The sequence below is a fragment of the Rhinoderma darwinii genome, unplaced genomic scaffold (genome assembly GCF_050947455.1).
Source record: "Rhinoderma darwinii isolate aRhiDar2 unplaced genomic scaffold, aRhiDar2.hap1 Scaffold_3434, whole genome shotgun sequence".
Lineage (NCBI taxonomy): Eukaryota > Metazoa > Chordata > Amphibia > Anura > Rhinodermatidae > Rhinoderma > Rhinoderma darwinii.
This window is the reverse complement of record NW_027463439.1, coordinates 42,014-57,091: the sequence shown is the minus strand read 5'-3', so window position 1 is coordinate 57,091 and position 15,078 is coordinate 42,014. Positions and strand designations below refer to the sequence as shown.

Here is a 15,078-nt window from a genome sequence, read left to right as displayed (position 1 = left end):
CAAGAAAGGAGACAAGACCAGCCTTGAAAATTGGAGGCCAATAACCCTCCTCAATGTCGATTACAAGGTGTTATCCAAAATCTTGGTCAATAGAATTAAGAAACACATCGACAAGGTCATCCACCAAGACCAAGTATGTGGGGTACCGGGTAGAAGTATCGCAGATAACCTAAATACCATCAGGGACTGCATCTGGTACTCCAAAGACAGAAAGCAAGATTTGGCCGTGTTGTCACTGGACTTTCAGAAGGCCTATGACCGAGTCTCGCACGAGTTTCTGTGGCTTGTGCTGAAGAAAATGAATTTTCCTGAGACAGTGATCAAACAAGTCGCATTACTGTACAAAGAATCCTATAGCCAAGTTACCATTAATGGCTTCTTGTCTGGAAAAGTGGATCTGATGTCTGGGGTAAAACAAGGATGCCCCCTGTCGCCCATCCTCTTCATCTGTGTCCTCGAACCCCTGCTCACGCTGTTGAGGAAAGAGAAGATCATTAGAGGGGTGCCGATTCCAGGAGGAGGTGGGCAGTCAGTGAAAGTAAGTGCCTATATGGACGATGTCAATATTCTATGCACCAATAAACAATCTGTGAGGAGGGCGCTACTGCTAACAGACTTCTTCTGTCAAGCATCAGGATTCAGATTGAATAAGAATAAGTGCGACTGCTTCACACTGAAGGAATGGAGGGATTTCGACTTACCTGAGGTCAATACCCAGTGCGACAGAATCAAAATTCTTGGTGTCATATTCACGCCCCAGAATGATGGAAAAGAAAGCTGGGAGCTGATAAGTGAAAAGGTGAAGAAGAAGATTGAGTTTTGGAAACTCAGACAGCTAACAATTGAAGGGAAGAACTTGGTCATCAAGGCACTAGTACTACCTCTGCTGTTGTACTTGAGCCAGGTTTTTCTACCAAGCGAAAATCGTCTTAAGGAACTCCAAAGGATATGTTTCCATTTCATCTGGAATTCAAAAATGGAGAAAGTTAGACGAGAGATAATGTACAAGCAGAAGAAGAATGGAGGAAAGGAGATTATCTTCTTTAAACGCTTTCTATATCTGCAGTATTTCTCCTTGTGTTTCAAGAACATCAAGACGAATAAAACCTGGGCCTATTTTCTAAGGTATGCCGCTGGACACGTGTTCAGAAAGAGAAAGTGGATAGAGCTGCCCCTTACAAAGCCTACCCTGCTGCTACCACCTGTGCAGTATGTATGTTTGGAAAGAACCATCCGTGTCTACCAACTGGAAGGTATGGAACAGGAACATCTTAAGAATGCCAGAAAGCTGAGAATGTTGCTGGACAGTCACCAAGAGACAACAAATGTGAGTAACTTCACAACATCAAAGTCTATGGAGCTATGGAGAAACACCAACGCTCCTTACCTATCCAATGTTCTTAAAGACCTGTCTTGGATGATTCTACACGAAAGTCTCCCTACCAGGGCATTTCAGTATAGAAGAGGGCTCGTCTCCACTCCAAGATGCCCAAGAGCTGGGTGTCCTGGAGAAGAAAGCGTCATGCACTTAATGTGGAACTGTGCCTATGCTCAGAAGGTATGGAAAACTGTTGGCATTCTACTGAAATTTACCTGTGAATTAAGGTTCCTGAACCATGAAGTGGTGCTGTATGGAGACTTCAAGCATCCTGTGGGAGAGAAGAAGAGAGTGTTGTGGATTATCTTGAACTGTTTAAAAAATGCCCTATGGAAGGTGCGCAACATCTTACTGTTCAGAAGAGACACCATTTCCGAGAAAGACTGTATAAAGCTGGCCCTAAGTGAAATTTACGTCTTCTATTTGTTGGACAGGAAGAGAGTGGGTCCAAAAGCCTCAAGCTGGTGGAATTTAAGAAGTTGGAACGTCCTGTTGGAAGATGTTTGAACTGAAGCTTTTTTCTGTTTCGCAGATTTTATAAGAAATAGCTGAATAAGAACTAAAAAAATTAAAATGTAAAAATCTGTTCTTATCAGTTTAATATCTGATACGTCCCCTATCTGGGGACCATATATTAAATGGATTTTTAGAACAGGGAGATGGAAATAGAGCTTGCTCTGTCCACTCCACGCATTGACCTGGTATTGCAGTATTTCCAGGACCGGTGCACCCTTTCCTTATGTGTTGACTAAAATCAGATTCCAAAAGTGTTTTTTGTGTTTGCCATTGTTTCTGTCTTTCTGAAGGGATCTCCCCTTTTAATCCCATTATTTCAACACCTGTTGGACAATGCATGAGTGATAATGAGCTAATTGATTAAATGCAATTAATGAATACATTGCCACCTCTTGTTTTGTGTCGTCTGTGTGTCTGTGTTTCCGGCATTTCACATTGGAACAGCTCATTCACCTTCCTTGTCTTCTCTCCGCCCTCCCTTTTAGGTAAGTTAAAGAGCTGCACCTGAGCCAGCCACTGATTGATGCAGCACCACAGTCAAATAGTGGAGTGGAGTAGGGGAACAGCAAACAGCCATTAAAGCCGCCCGCCCGCCCGCCCGCCACAATGGACCTACCTGTGTACACTAGATGGATGTGATGGAATGTACTGTCGTCCCTACATTTCAAGAAGGAGTAAGAATTGCAGTTGCAACAAAGCCTTGCTTGCCTACAAAGAGAGCAGCAATTTGGATTTGTTACTATGTTACCTAGAAGAATAACAAACTGTGCAAGGATGGAGGTTGTAGGAGCAAGGAGAAGTTGTCTGTAAAGTTGGTGGATGCTTATTTTCCATTTTGCAGTCCCTTGTCTCCCTCTTGTGGCCTCCTGGAGGCAACTAGCTGTGCAAAAAAAGACAGCCTGGCGGCCGGCTGTTGCAGTGTTGCCCTCTCAGGCAACACTGAGTGACTGACTGAGCCGCACCATCTTATATAAAGTTCAGACGGAACTTTGCACGTGTCAAAGTGGAGCCCTGAGGAGCCAGAGCCAGCTTTCTGACATCATAATGGGGCCTCAGAGATAAAAGCCTGGGCCCAGGCAGTGTTGGTCAGTGCTGCTCAGCAGGCAGCACTGGACTGGACTGGATTACAGCTGATACAAGGTGTGAAGGAACAAGGGGTGGCTGTGGGCATGCACTTGCTGCCGCTGCCAGTGTTTATCTGCATGGCAGCAGGGCATTTGGGCGTTGCCAGGAAGGCGTTTTTATGTAGATTCCTCCTCTTTCAGCACTGCATTGTGGTGCAAGCAAAAGAAGCAAATCCTGTCTGGCTTCCTCTCTGGCCTTTATTCACCTCCCGTGTAGCTGTGAGTGTGTGAGCCTGCAGGGCCCCATGGAATTGCCTAGAAGTAGGCTGAATCGCTGCAAGGGCTGAACAGCAGTATCGGGCAGGCTCGGGCAACGCGCGGCCCGTTCGGGTTGTCGCTTCTCGGCCTTTTGGCTAAGATCAAGTGTAGTATCTGTTCTTATCAGTTTAATATCTGATACGTCCCCTATCTGGGGACCATATATTAAATGGATTTTTAGAACAGGGAGATGGAAATAGAGCTTGCTCTGTCCACTCCACGCATTGACCTGGTATTGCAGTATTTCCAGGACCGGTGCACCCTTTCCTTATGTGTTGACTAAAATCAGATTCCAAAAGTGTTTTTTGTGTTTGCCATTGTTTCTGTCTTTCTGAAGGGATCTCCCCTTTTAATCCCATTATTTCAACACCTGTTGGACAATGCATGAGTGATAATGAGCTAATTGATTAAATGCAATTAATGAATACATTGCCAACTCTTGTTTTGTGTCGTCTGTGTGTCTGTGTTTCCGGCATTTCACATTGGAACAGCTCATTCACCTTCCTTGTCTTCTCTCCGCCCTCCCTTTTAGGTAAGTTAAAGAGCTGCACCTGAGCCAGCCACTGATTGATGCAGCACCACAGTCAAATAGTGGAGTGGAGTAGGGGAACAGCAAACAGCCATTAAAGCCGCCCGCCCGCCCGCCCGCCACAATGGACCTACCTGTGTACACTAGATGGATGTGATGGAATGTACTGTCGTCCCTACATTTCAAGAAGGAGTAAGAATTGCAGTTGCAACAAAGCCTTGCTTGCCTACAAAGAGAGCAGCAATTTGGATTTGTTACTATGTTACCTAGAAGAATAACAAACTGTGCAAGGATGGAGGTTGTAGGAGCAAGGAGAAGTTGTCTGTAAAGTTGGTGGATGCTTATTTTCCATTTTGCAGTCCCTTGTTTCCCTCTTGTGGCCTCCTGGAGGCAACTAGCTGTGCAAAAAAAGACAGCCTGGCGGCCGGCTGTTGCAGTGTTGCCCTCTCAGGCAACACTGAGTGACTGACTGAGCCGCACCGTCTTATATAAAGTTCAGACGGAACTTTGCACGTGTCAAAGTGGAGCCCTGAGGAGCCAGAGCCAGCTTTCTGACATCATAATGGGGCCTCAGAGATAAAAGCCTGGGCCCAGGCAGTGTTGGTCAGTGCTGCTCAGCAGGCAGCACTGGACTGGACTGGATTACAGCTGATACAAGGTGTGAAGGAACAAGGGGTGGCTGTGGGCATGCACTTGCTGCCGCTGCCAGTGTTTATCTGCATGGCAGCAGGGCATTTGGGCGTTGCCAGGAAGGCGTTTTTATGTAGATTCCTCCTCTTTCAGCACTGCATTGTGGTGCAAGCAAAAGAAGCAAATCCTGTCTGGCTTCCTCTCCGGCCTTTATTCACCTCCCGTGTAGCTGTGAGTGTGTGAGCCTGCAGGGCCCCATGGAATTGCCTAGAAGTAGGCTGAATCACTGCAAGGGCTGAACAGCAGTATCGGGCAGGCCCGGGCAACGCGCGGCCCGTTCGGGTTATCGCTTCTCGGCCTTTTGGCTAGGACCAAGTGTATTTATACAGGAGGTTTTTAGTCAGAAGGTGCTCAGGTACCCTCTCTCTCGGCCTCGGGGGATCGTCCAGGTTCGCCTGGACTTCACCCCCGTGCTGCTATTTGGGAGAGAGGCTTAGTCCTGAGCAACGAGTTGCGATCCCCCCCCAGCCCTTTGGTGTGTCTCCTTGAACCCAAAGGGCGCAGCGCAAGCTGTGCGGTACCGACCTGGCCACGCAAATGGCAGGCGGACCTGATGCGGTGCCGGTATACGCCCGGTTGCGGAATACTGCAAGATTTATCTTGGCAGAGGGTGGAGGCGGTCCTCGTGGTCTCAAGTTCCTTGTCCACGATATTTTGGAAAAGCGGTTGGCGGTCCACAAGAACGAGATTTTGGCGATCCAGGACTACCCAAGGCGTGGAGTGTACGACGTGACTTTTATGGGAGAAGGAATCCTCCGTGATGCCATGGGAAAAGCTGAGAGGCAACAAGGTGAACTCATGGCCTTGGGAGTCCAGGTAATTGAACACGCTTTTGAAGTAACCAAACTCGTAGTGATTAAAATGTATTCCCCATACGTGAAAGATCAGGAAGTGGCGGCGTTTCTTGCTGCATACTTTAAGAACGTTAAGCTGCTGGGGAGAGTTATGAACGAGTGCGGTGTGTGGACCGTCAAATGGAAATTTATTGTTACGCTAATAAAGGACCCCTCCACCCAAGAAACGAAGCTACCACCTGCTCGTTTTAAACTTGGGAATGTGAATGGCGACCTCTATTTCTCAGGAATGCCAAACTTCTGCAGGGCCTGCGGTACCTATGGACATACCAGTTTTAACTGCGATGTCACCTGCAGGAACTGTGGAAGTAAACAACACACAATGAGAGAATGTACAGAAGAGAAAAAATGCAATTTTTGTCAAAAAACTGGTCATCTTTATTATGCTTGTCCACATAGGTACCGAGGCGAAGAAGATGAGCAACCCGAGGTGCCCCCACGTGCTCCACCAGCAGAGCAGTCCCGTCCTCAAGGAGGAGAACAAGCTGTTGCGGCGAAAGAGCAGAGAGGTACCTGGGCTTCAAGAGTACGGCTAGCCGAAGCCAAAACAGGTGCCTCTCAGCCAGCGACCTCAGGGGATAAAAATGAGCCCAGCGCCAAGGAAAAACGGCAGGCCAAGAGGAAGGCAGAAAAGGAGCAGGCCATCGATGAACCTGTGGCATCCCAGACGGCTGGTTGCTCAGGCGGTGCCGGGCCTGCTCCTAATCCTGGGTCTCTAGAGACCGACTCGGAAGGAGAAGACTGGGTACAGGTGGGTCCCCGTAAAAAGGGGAAGCAAGAACGTGCCAGTAGGAGGGAGACAGGGGAGGAGCAGATGGATACGTCCGTGCGGAAAGATGTGGCTCCTCCTGGGACCCCCTCCTCGCCTGCACTGGTGAGGAGGACGGGCACTGCTCCCTCCGTATTATCGGACACCCCGCCATGCGCACAACCTCCCCCTCTAGACCGGCCTTCACGGGCCCAGGGGGGAGAGGCGGGGCCCTTGGGGGACCCACCAGACATGGACCCAGTCGGTCAACCGAGAGAGACCCAGGTGAGGCTGTGCGAGTCTGGGCTCCCCGTGTACGAGGTGAGTGTTGCTGGCTCAGCTCTCAGCGACAGTAGTTCTTCTCCTGCCTCGTCCCTCTTTTCAGTTGAGTCGGATGAGGGCGGGGCCATGAGTTCAAGTGAGGTTTCGGGTATTGCTGGTGGAGGAGCAATCTGATTTTAAGTACGCCTATTATTTATTATTTTAAAATCAGAATTTTGCTTTAACTCTCCACGATGTCTGAGCTCATGGGAATCTCCCTCAACGTGAGGGGCGCCAAGTCAAAAGTGAGAAGGGTTGCTCTCTTCAATTTTTTATCTTGCCTGGCAGCCTCTGTATTTTTCCTGCAGGAGTGCGGCATTCCCCATACAATGAGATATGAAAATTACAAAAAGGATTGGAAGTATGGTCCATCCGTCTGGTCTGGATCCAACGAGTCCAGATCAGCAGGGGTCGCCATTCTTTTTAAGGGAAACGTTTTAATTGATTTTATTCAAGAAATCTTACCAGGACGTATTTTAATGGTTAAAGCTTTTATTGATGGTGTAAAGTGGCAGTTTTTAAATTTTTACGGATCACCAGAAAAGAACGAAAGAGCGAGGATGCTGGAGATTTTACCGCTTTTTATCAACACATCTGAGCCTTTTATCCTCGCAGGTGATTTTAATTGTATCCTGAGAGGAGAACGCCGGCTTACCAACAGTACGAGTAGGAACTATGACAAGACCTCTGGACTGCTCAAGGATATTGTGACTGATTTTAAATTAAAAGACATATACAAAGAATGTAACAGGAGCAGTCCAGAGGAAGCCGGCGTTACCTGGAGCAACGCCACCTGTAGCTCCAGGATTGATTTTATCTTTTGTTCTGAAAATTTACTGCCTTTTAATTGTGAAGTTTTAACCAATGTGTTTTCAGATCACAGGCTTTTATCTTTTAAAGTAAAGCATGATCTTAATAATATTGTATGTAAAAAGTCCTGGAAGATGAATGTTTCCCTTTTAGACGATCCACAGGTTTTAGCAGATTTTATTGAATTTTACCAAGAAAGCAGGCGGGTAAGAGACACACGTACTCCCATCAGTGCATGGTGGGAGAAAATGAAAAAGAAAATAAAAGATTTTTTTATTAAGAAAAGCGTGGCGAAAGCCAAAGAGAAATACGCTTTTTTTAAAATTCTCAATACCCGTCTGCAGACCCTGTACAAAATGCAAGATCATGACATAGACGTTAAAGATGACATCACCAATTTGAAAAAGGAGATAGCCCAGTGCCTGGAGCAGAAAGGTAAAGAGATTATATTCCGTTCAAAAATACAACATGTGGAGGAGAACGAGACCTGCTCCAGGTACTTTTTTAAGAAAATAAATAACAAAAAGGCAATTATCAAAAATATAGAAGGGGTGTCAGATGTACAGGGTCTTTTAAGTAAAGTTCATGAGTTTTACACTGACCTTTTTAATGTTAAGACTGTGGATCATAATTTTATGCGTGACTCACTGAAGGAGATTACTACTGTTTTAGACCCTGTCTCCCAGAATTTTTTATTACAGGAGCTGACGGAGCAGGAGGTTTTAGAAACTGTTAAGAGTTTTAAAACAGGGAAAGTTCCCGGACCGGACGGTATACCCAGTGAGTTTTATGTAAAATTTTATGACATTTTAAAAGAGGATCTTTTTAACCTTTTTTCTGATGTTTTTAATTCCAAGATGCTGCCTAAGTCCTGGCGGAAGGGTGAGGTCTCCCTGCTGTATAAGACGGGTGACATCGCAGTTTTAAAGAATTGGAGACCAATAACCCTTCTAAATAGCGACTATAAAATTATGGCTAAAATATGTGCAAATAGATTAAAAGCCATAATACCCCACATTATACACTCTGACCAGGTGTGTGGGGTGCCAGGCCGCAGCATCTGGGATAATTTAAACCTAATAAAAGACGTGATTGAGGACACGAGGTCTAGAAAAGTTAAATTAGCCATTTTATCTATAGACTTTGAGAAGGCGTTCGACCGTGTCTCTCATTTTTATCTTTTTAAGGTTTTAGAACGTATGGGTATACCTGAAGGATTTTTATTATCTATTAAAGCCTTTTACAGAGAATGCACCAGCAAAATTTTAGTGAATGGTTTTAAGACACAGGACGTATTTTTAAACTCTGGGGTGAAGCAGGGGTGTCCCTTGTCCCCACTGCTTTTTATATGTGCATTGGAGCCTCTGTTATGCGCAATTCGCCGCGATAAGTGTATCCGTGGAGTCCCCCTGCCCGGGGGAGGCGGCGTAGAGGCCAAAGCAGTGGGGTACATGGATGATGTGGCGGTTTTATGTAGGGACGCCCTGTCGCTTCAGAGAACCCTTAGGCAAATCGAGTTTTATTGCTGTGCTTCCGGTTTTAAAGTAAACTTCAGCAAGAGTCATATTTTAAACATAGGAAGCATGGCTCTTAGAGATATACCGGTTCCTGTGTCTGATAATATTAAAATTTTAGGTGTCTCCTTCAGTGGGTACGACAATGGTTTTATCAGTTGGGACATGGTGGCGCAGAAGGTAAATCAAAAAATATGCATGTGGAACATGAGGAAGCTTACCATGGAGGGAAAAATTTTAATAATTAAAATGATAATTTTACCTTTGCTTTTATACTTAAGCATGGTTTTCCCTCCTCCCACGGTTTTATTAAGAAAAATTACTAAAGCTTGTTTTACCTTCTTTTGGAGTTCCAGAATGGAGAAACTTAAACGTGAGACGGTAATGAAAATCAAACCAAAGGGTGGCAAAGACTTTCCAGATTTTAATAGGTTTCTTTTAATCAAGTACTTTTGTTTCTGTCTTAATTCTCTTTTTAAACAACATCATTGGTCTTATTTTCTACGTTTTAATACTGGGTTTTTTATGCGAAGGATGGGGTGGTTTGAAATTGTTTTAACCTCACCTTATGCTTTTAATCTACCAGCAAATTACGTGATTTTAGAGAAAATAGTGGCCTTGTTTAATTTTAAAGGGAAAAATTTTAATGACATGATAAACAGTAAGAAACTTATAAAAGACATAAGAGGAAATGAAGTCGTCACTAATATTGAAAATTTTAATAATGAACGCTGTGCTTTTATCTTCAAAATGGTTAATGTGTTTTATCTTTTTAATACACAGATGGACCTGGCCTGGAGCTGCGTTCATCAATGTCTTCCATGCCGGGCATTCCAATTCAGGAGAGGATTCGCGAGGTCTGCCATCTGTCCGAGGGAAGGCTGCCAGGCTGAGGAGACCGTGCGTCATATTTTTTGGACTTGCGATTTTACTAAACATATTTGGATAAAGATATTCCCTCTAATGAAGAAGATGGCAGACCTAAAGGACTTGAGTTACGAAATGATTTTATATGGACTCTTTGGATGCCCAACCGCGAACCAAAAGACTATTGCATGGAAGACGATGAACTGCGTAAAAGAAGCTCTGTGGAAGGCCAGGAACATCCTGATTTTTAAGCACGATGTTTTATCTGTTGACGATGTTTTAGGTCTTTGTTTTAGCGAGATGTACATTTATTATTTATTAGATAAAAAAAGAAATGCCACCCTTTCAAATAAATGGTTTGTAAAAGAATGGAACTCCAATATATAAGAATTTGCCACCATGTCCCCTTTTATGTGTTTTTATGTAAATTGATTTTATTACTGTAATTCATTGTAAAAAGCTGTAATTCATTGTAAATATTTTTTGAATTTTAAGTAATAAATCATTGACACCCCCGCGAGGGGGTAGCCAACTTAAAAAAAAATCTGTTCTTATCAGTTTAATATCTGATACGTCCCCTATCTGGGGACCATATATTAAATGGATTTTTAGAACAGGGAGATGGAAATAGAGCTTGCTCTGTCCACTCCACGCATTGACCTGGTATTGCAGTATTTCCAGGAGCGGTGCACCCTTTCCTTATGTGTTGACTAAAATCAGATTCCAAAAGTGTTTTTTGTGTTTGCCATTGTTTCTGTCTTTCTGAAGGGATCTCCCCTTTTAATCCCATTATTTCAACACCTGTTGGACAATGCATGAGTGATAATGAGCTAATTGATTAAATGCAATTAATGAATACATTGCCACCTCTTGTTTTGTGTCGTCTGTGTGTCTGTGTTTCCGGCATTTCACATTGGATCAGCTCATTCACCTTCCTTGTCTTCTCTCCGCCCTCCCTTTTAGGTAAGTTAAAGAGCTGCACCTGAGCCAGCCACTGATTGATGCAGCACCACAGTCAAATAGTGGAGTGGAGTAGGGGAACAGCAAACAGCCATTAAAGCCGCCCGCCCGCCCGCCACAATGGACCTACCTGTGTACACTAGATGGATGTGATGGAATGTACTGTCATCCCTACATTTCAAGAAGGAGTAAGAATTGCAGTTGCAACAAAGCCTTGCTTGCCTACAAAGAGAGCAGCAATTTGGATTTGTTACTATGTTACCTAGAAGAATAACAAACTGTGCAAGGATGGAGGTTGTAGGAGCAAGGAGAAGTTGTCTGTAAAGTTGGTGGATGCTTATTTTCCATTTTGCAGTCCCTTGTCTCCCTCTTGTGGCCTCCTGGAGGCAACTAGCTGTGCAAAAAAAGACAGCCTGGCGGCCGGCTGTTGCAGTGTTGCCCTCTCAGGCAACACTGAGTGACTGACTGAGCCGCACCGTCTTATATAAAGTTCAGACGGAACTTTGCACGTGTCATAGTGGAGCCCTGAGGAGCCAGAGCCAGCTTTCTGACATCATAATGGGGCCTCAGAGATAAAAGCCTGGGCCCAGGCAGTGTTGGTCTGTGCTGCTCAGCAGGCAGCACTGGACTGGACTGGATTACAGCTGATACAAGGTGTGAAGGAACAAGGGGAGGCTGTGGGCATGCACTTGCTGCCGCTGCCAGTGTTTATCTGCATGGCAGCAGGGCATTTGGGCGTTGCCAGGAAGGCGTTTTTATGTAGATTCCTCCTCTTTCAGCACTGCATTGTGGTGCAAGCAAAAGAAGCAAATCCTGTCTGGCTTCCTCTCCGGCCTTTATTCACCTCCCGTGTAGCTGTGAGTGTGTGAGCCTGCAGGGCCCCATGGAATTGCCTAGAAGTAGGCTGAATCGCTGCAAGGGCTGAACAGCAGTATCGGGCAGGCTCGGGCAACGCGTGGCCCGTTCGGGTTATCGCTTCTCGGCCTTTTGGCTAAGCTCAAGTGGTTTAGCTGGGAGGTCCGTCTGAGTGTTCGCCCTTGGCCTTGTGGCATCGCTGGTCCGCCAGCTTAAGCCACCTGCTGCTTTAGGGGGTGATCCAGGAGACAGGGAAGGCGATCGGAGGACGAGGACGAGGAGGATTATGGCTGGACCGCCTAATGCACCCAATACAGTTCGGCTGTTTATCGCAGAGGAGAAGAGGACGTCGTATGGAATTTTGCATGTGCAACAGAAGGTGTTGGAAGGAATTCTGGGAATGGCACACGAATCGATCTTCTGTCTTCAGTCCTTTCCCCAGCAAGGATTCTTTGATGCAAGTTTTTCCACCGTGAGTGAAATGAGGACCTGCTACCTCCGGAGTCAGGAGAACCTTTCCCATCCAGAGCTGCAGGGAATTGATTTTGTCCCTTGTGAGACCAAGAAAAAGAGGATCCCGGTGGTAATCCACATGTACAATCCTTTTGTTGAGGATGAGGAGATCCAGGCATTTTTGGGTCGTTATTGTGCCTATGTCTCTGGTGTGGAGAAAAGGAAGAACATTCTTGGGACTTTTAATGGTATGAGGAGGGTTTGGGTGGAGCTGCGTCCAGACCCAAATGGGCATGATGGTCTGTGCCACCCTCCCCAGAATTTTGCTATTGGGAACAACAGAGGTTTCCTTCACTACCCTGGCCAGCCGGATTTTTGTAGGGTGTGCTACGCCTTTGGCCACACCCGGGAGAATTGTACCACTGGACAGGTATGCAGAAACTGTTACAAGCCTGGACATGAGACTGCCAATTGTGAGGAGGCACGTAAGTGTCACTTCTGCGGATCTGTGGAACACCTGGCCAGGCGGTGCCCTAAGGTGTATGGAGAGGTACAGAGGTCCTATGCCGGGGTCGTGAGAGGTGAGATTGCTGCCTCCGGTCCAACAGCGCCACCTGTGGTGGAGCCGGAGGTTCATGAGGCGGCTGTTGTGGAGGATGTTCCTGTTGCGGTGATGACGGAAGCTGTTGCAGTTCCGGACCTGTTGGTCGCTGAAGGGGAGGAGGCTCAAGCTCCATCTGAGTCCTCTGGAGATCCGGGGGAGATGCAGGTTGATAAATCCTCTCTGAAGCGCAAGGAACCAGAGAGCGTAGTTTCAACGCCATTGAGTGAGCGCATTGAGGAATTTTCCAGTCCGGGTGGGGGAGGGGGAGATTCATCGGCTGCGGTGGACTCTGACTCTTCTACCTCTTCTTTTGGGGCTGGCTACCTTGAGAGCGGTACTGTTACCAAGTTGGCGAAAACCATTCACTTCACAAGAGGTGTAGTGGGGAATAAGAAGGAGAATGTGGCTCGTACTGCTGCGGATGGGACTCCGACGAAACATAGAGGAAGGGGTGCTTTAAAGAAGTCGTGAGGCCCTGTGTTTGAATTGTTTTGACTTTCATTTATAAATAATGCATTTTGTTATAGGTTCCTTAAATGTCCGGAGTATCAGGACTGCAACAAGAAGAGCTGCAACTTTTGATTTTCTGTCGAATTATCATTTTGATGTTTTATGTTTGCAGGAGTGTTGTTTGCTGGAGGAACCTATAAATGCTACCTGGGCCTTGGGTCCTGCAATTTGGTCAGGATCCCAGGAAAGAAACGGGGGGGTGGGAATATTATTTAAAAGTAATGATTTTGTTGTGAAGAAGGTAATTCACATAGTTCAGGGGAGGGTTTTATTAGTTAATTTTGAGTATAGAGGTGCCTCTTATAAAGTTATTAATGTCTATGCTCCGACTGGACGGAGAGAAAGAGCGGAGATGTTTGAGAAATTATATTTTTTCTTGGGGGGGAGGGAAAATTGTTTCCTTCTGGGAGACTTTAATTGTACAGTGAATGCAGGGGATAGGAGTAATGTTGGTGGTGGAGGTGATAGTGGGGTGGATAGTACTGGGAAACAATTAAATGAAATTGTGAGTTTATTTGAACTTAAGGATTGTTTTCGTGAAAAAAATGATGGTTCTTTTGGTTATACGTATTTTAGTAATACTGGAAATATATCGTCACGAATTGATTTTATTTTTTGTTCTAGGTCATTAACTGTTATGGACTTTAAAAGGAGGAGGATGCCGTTCACGGATCATGCGTGGATCGAATGTGTGGTTAAAAGTAACAGTACGTATGAATTTGGTAGGGGTGTATGGAAATTAAATGTGACATTGTTGGAGGATGAATGTGTTCGGGAGCAATATAGGAGATTGTTTGGGATGTGGCAATCAAAGAAAGGGGAGTTTTTTAGTGTGATTGACTGGTGGGAATGGGTTAAAAGCGAAACAAAAAGGTTTTTTGTAAAAAAAGGGTGTGAAAGAGGAAGGAAAGAAATGGAGGAGTATGAGAGATGGCAAAAAAAATTGGAATATTTGTATGAACTTAGACGGGTGGGTATGAATGTTGAAGGTGAGATTGAAGAAGCGCGTGATTATGTTAAAAGATGTTTGGAGGAAAAAGGTAAGAAAATTATTGCACAAGCTAGAGTGGAAGTAAGGGAAAAAGATGAGAAATGCACAAAGTTTTTCTTTAAAAAAGCTTTTAATAAAAAAACTGGAATGGTGAGTGTGTTGAGAGAGGATGGTGTAGAAGTGTTTGGTAAAAATGAGATTCTGGATGAAGTATGGAAGTTTTATACGGATTTGTTTACTGAGAAGAAGCGTGATTGTTCATTAGAGCGTGAATGTTTGGGGTATGTGGATAAACAGTTGGATGAGATTGATCAGAGTTTTTTGAGTGAGGACATAAGGAAGAGTGAAGTAGAGGATGCAATGAATGGTATGAAGAAGGGGAAAGTAGCAGGGAGTGATGGTTTGCCTGTAGAATTTTATTGTGTATTTTGGGATATGATTGGTGATTATGTATGGGAAGTTTGTAAGGAAGTTTTGGAGAGAGGTAGGTTGTCAAAAAGTATGAGTGAAAGTGTGACTGTTCTTTTGTTTAAGAAAGGGGAGAAAAAGAGTTTAAAAAATTGGAGGCCGATAGCGCTCTTAAATTGCGATTACAAGATTATATCTAAGATTATTGCTAATAGATTGAGAAGTGTGATTGACTGTATGGTTGGTGAAGAACAAATGTGTGCAGTGCCTGACAGGAGGATTTCTGAATGTTTGCTGGGTTTGAGAGATGTGTTGTGGGACTGTAAGGATAGGAAACAAGGTGTGGCTGTGATTACGGTTGATTTTGAGAAGGCGTATGATAGAGTTGTGCATGATTTTATGTTCAAGATTTTGAGGAAAATGGGTGTACCGGAGAGAATGGTTGGATGGATTCAGTGTTTATACAGAGATATAGGGAGTAGAATCCAGGTGAATGGTTTTCTGAGCGAGAAAGTGAGGATTATGTCAGGAGTTCGTCAAGGGTGTCCATTGTCACCAATTTTATTTGTTTGTGTGATTGAACCGTTGTTGGGTATGTTTAGGCGGGACAAGGTAATGCGGGGTGTAGAAATCCCTGGCAGTAAGGGGAGAGATGTGCGTGTGATTGGTTATATGGATGATGTCACGG

At 45.0% G+C, this 15,078-nt stretch overlaps 1 long non-coding RNA gene, 2 other non-coding genes and 1 pseudogene across 3 annotated transcripts; 3 read left to right on the top strand and 1 right to left on the bottom strand.

The window, feature by feature from the left end:
• Positions 1 to 367: 367 nt before the first annotated feature.
• Positions 368 to 959, bottom strand: LOC142706722 (uncharacterized). The gene is made up of 3 exons (XR_012868451.1): positions 882 to 959; positions 702 to 784; positions 368 to 472 (listed from the first exon to the last, which is right to left on the bottom strand). It is a non-coding gene; the product is annotated as an uncharacterized LOC142706722 (long non-coding RNA).
• Positions 960 to 1,922: 963 nt separating this feature from the next.
• LOC142706735 (U2 spliceosomal RNA) lies at positions 1,923 to 2,113 on the top strand. Its single transcript, XR_012868462.1, has one exon. It is a non-coding gene; the product is annotated as a U2 spliceosomal RNA (small nuclear RNA).
• Positions 2,114 to 3,351: 1,238 nt separating this feature from the next.
• On the top strand, positions 3,352 to 3,542 carry LOC142706727 (U2 spliceosomal RNA). The gene has a single exon (XR_012868455.1). It is a non-coding gene; the product is annotated as a U2 spliceosomal RNA (small nuclear RNA).
• Positions 3,543 to 10,085: 6,543 nt separating this feature from the next.
• Positions 10,086 to 10,306, top strand: LOC142706741 (U2 spliceosomal RNA; annotated as a pseudogene).
• The last annotated feature ends 4,772 nt before the right edge of the window (positions 10,307 to 15,078 follow it).